Source organism: Gavialis gangeticus, unplaced genomic scaffold, assembly GCF_001723915.1.
Source record: "Gavialis gangeticus isolate Ggan-Ray unplaced genomic scaffold, GavGan_comp1, whole genome shotgun sequence".
NCBI lineage: Eukaryota > Metazoa > Chordata > Crocodylia > Gavialidae > Gavialis > Gavialis gangeticus.
Genome location: NW_017728992.1, coordinates 47,945,217 through 47,949,014, shown reverse-complemented (window position 1 = coordinate 47,949,014; position 3,798 = coordinate 47,945,217).

Here is a 3,798-nt window from a genome sequence, read left to right as displayed (position 1 = left end):
ATGGTTTAGTGAACGATCAACAAACAATTTTCTTCCTGGTTGACAACCGAGTATTTTAGATAGCAGAAGCTTCAGGTGGTTTAACAAGTGCTGTCAATCATCTTTCAGCCTTTCATTATTTTAAAGTGCTTTTAAAGGCAGCAGGATTTACCTCAAAGGTAAATAGCAATGCAATACCCAGTATGGTGGATTGAAAAAGTGGAAAAATACTAACACTATGCTAAACTGCTTCACCTGCAATGGCCTCAGAGCACCTCTCCCACTAGGCTCTGCGTAGTTCTTGTCACTGCCCAATACTTGCATCCTCAGCCGCTGAGTTACAGTAAGATTGTCGACTGAATCCCCTGGTCATCATGAGTCACAGGTGTCACATCAAAAACCCAGCTTTAGCGTGCTGTTGAGTTACATAGCATAGCATTTCTTAAACTTTATGGGTTTACACCTCACTGTAATGAAGTCAGGTACTTTCTTGCCTTCCTAGTGCAGCTGCCACTACCACTCCCCTCCTCCCTGGCAGAACTGGTAGTGAGGGAAGAGGTGGCTAAAGCAGGGGTTGCAGCTGTGACTCGCAGGCACCCCTGCAGAAACTGTTCACACATATCCAGGGAGGGTGCACCATACAGTTTGGGAAATGCACAGGTAAAGGCAGAGACCTCAAGATTATTGAAAAAAGGACCCTTCCCACCTCCACCCCCTCCTGTCACAACCCCCTTACTCCTGACTACTGTCTAGACTAGGGAAAGTGTCCACCCCGGCCCCGGTTGTGTTCTGTCAAAAGCTGCTGGGTTTCAGTGGAGCCGAATTCCTTTTGCCAAAGACCTTTACAAAGCCCACCTTGGGCTGCTCACAGGAGGGAGGGCAAAAAGGACATTTTGTTTCCCTGGGGCTGGGTATTCAGGGGTTGGGCAGGGCAGACTGGACAAATTTGTAAGGAGTCACAAATTGGTCTTCATTTTCATGTTAATTGTTTTCTTAATGTAACTGCCCTGATAGCCTTATAGTGCTCTTGCTTGAAACAGTAATTTGGGCTCCTAGCTGTTTTTTAATTAAATGGGCAGCAGGAAGGGAGGGATTGGGAGGGGGCTGACTTATTCCACAATCAAAAATGTCCGTGGGCAGTACTGGCCAATAAAGGACATCTCTGTGCATGCAACTTCCATTTACTTTGGGGGCAGTAAGTATCATTGACCGGTACAGGCTGGGGACTAACTGGCTGGACAACAGCTCTGCAGAAAAGGACTTTGGGGCTACAGTGGACAATAAGCTGAATATGAGCCAACAGTGTGCCCTTGTTGCCAAGAAGGCTAACAGCACACTGGGATGCATTAATAGGAGTGTTGCCAGCAGATCAAGGGAAGTGATTATTCCCCTCTATTCAGCGCTGGTAAGGCCACATCTGGAGTACTGTGTTGAGTTTTGGGCCCCCACTACAGAAAGGATGTGGACAAATTGGAAAGAGTTCAGCAGAGGGCTGGGGCCCCCTGTGACTTCTGAGGAGAGGCTGAGGGAACTGGTCTTATTTAGTCTAGAGCATTGGTTAAGAAATACTGGTCTAGAGAGGACTGAGAGGGGATTTAATAGCATCCTTCCACTACCTGAAGAGTGGTTGCAAATAGGCAGTTCTCAGTGGTGGCAGATGACAGAACAAGGAGCAACGGTCTCAAGTTGCAGCAAGGGAAGTTTAGGTTAGATATTAGGAAAAACTTTCTCACTAAGAGGGTAGTAAAACACTGGAACAGTTACCCAGAGTGATTTTGTGGAATCTCCACCCTTGGAAATTTTTAAGACCTGACTAGACAAATGGCTGGGATGATCTAGTTGGGGGTGGTCCTGTTTTGAGCACAGGGTTGGACAAGATGACCTCCTGAGGTCCCTTCCAACCTGCATTTTCTATTCTGATTCTATGGAGATTCCCACATTTCTCAGCATCTAGACAACCGTTTCTTTCCCTTTCCTTTTCTATGTCCTTGTGACAAGGTATTTAGCCGAATTTGCAGATCCCTGCACCCTGCCCTGCAAAGCTTGTTCTTAAATAAACCTCTCCAGTTTTGACAGATGCCCATGCTGACTAGAGGCACATCCATCCCTGGGGTGGAAGGGTTTTGAAAGCAGGGGGTCTTTGTGTGGAATAGGGAGTCTGCTGGGAAGGAGAGTGGAGTGTGGATGCAGAGTTGCATTAACCCTCTAGTGGGCCCTAGGCAAACAAAAGTGCCCTACTTAATACTGTATATTTACTTTTTTCATTCAATAATTATATGAAAAATAAGCATAACTGGGCCCCTTCTTCACTTAGGGCCCCAGGCATTGTGCCTCGTTTGCCTATGGGTTAAGCCAGCCCTGGAAAGATGAAGCAAGCTGAATATTGGCGAACATGCCTCAAGAACCCATGCTGCTGCTTCATTCAGGGATGCTTTTTGTCTCTCAGGGACAAAAAGGAGAGAGCAGATTCATGAAAAGCACCAGGCCTTTTGATGTGCCATTTGGTAGCATGGGCCCAAGCCCATCAAATAGAGCTACAAATGCCCCTTGATAAAGGAGAGCACTAAGGCAGCGTTTCTCAACCCATGGGTCATGACCCAAAAGTAGGTTGCAAGAATATATGGGCCTTTTTCTGTGACTGTTAAGGGACAGGACTAGGAGCAGTGGCTTCAAAGTGCAGTAGAGGACATGTAGGTTAGAGACCAGGAGGAACTATGGTCATTTCTGACTGTGAAGGTGATCAAGCATTGGAACAGGCTGCCTGGAGAGATTGTGGAATTACTGTCCTTGGAAATTTTCAAGGACAGGTTAGACAGACACTTGGCTGAGGTGCTTTAGTCGGGGATGATCCTGCCTTGAACAGGGGCTGCACTAGATCAGTGTTTCTTAACTTGTGGGCTGGGACCCAAAAGTGGGTCACGACAATGTATGAAAGTGTTGCAAACAAACTTTAAAAATGCATTCTCCTTTAAAGGAGGAAAATGTGGAAAACTGTGGGTTTTCCCTTGCAGGCGGGCAGCGTTCCAGCCCACCAGGGGCTGTTTGGGGCCCCCCATGCCATGCACGCTGGGGTACAATGGGGTACAAAAAAGATTAAGAACCACTGCATGACGGGCATGTCACCCCATGGCTTGGGACAACTGAAAGACCAAACAGCATCAGGAATGAAGGTCATAGGGTCCACACGAGGTCCCAGCCGGTGCCCCCTGACTCTCGAAGGAGCTGGCGGACGGACACTGCCCAGTGAGTGAAACAGCCCAGAGATGTGAACAGACAAAGGACAGGAAAACGGCCCTACCGTCCCAGGTTGGTTCCCCCTGCCATGGTCTCCTTCCTGATCCTGCACTTCGCCAGTGGATAGCACTAAAAACTTGCTGCCTTTCCTTCCCTTTCCAGCCCTGACCCCTATCTGTCCTCTCGGGTCTCCCTTCTCTTCCTTCACCATTTCCTCCGCAGCCCCGGCTGCAGTCGGTGTGTTGTGCAGGGTCGGGGGAGACGAGGGCCCTCCTTTCCCTCAAGCTACACCCACCCCGCAGCAGCCCGGGGCTCTGCCTCCGCAGGCACGAGACAGCCGGGGAGGGGAAGGGAAAGGAAAGGGGGAAGGGGGGGAGCTTTTCTTCTCAGCTGGGCGGGCTGGAAGGGAAACTTCTGGGGTCACTGGGAGGGAAAACATTCCTCGCCCGCTGCGACATCATCCCGAGCAGGAGGAAGAGGAAGAGCCGCGTGTCGGCCGGCCCAGGAGGAGGCTGCTCCAGCCCCGCGGGCGGGCGGGCCGGGACGCGCGCTGTCGCTGGCGGGGCGCTGCCAACATTTGGGCCG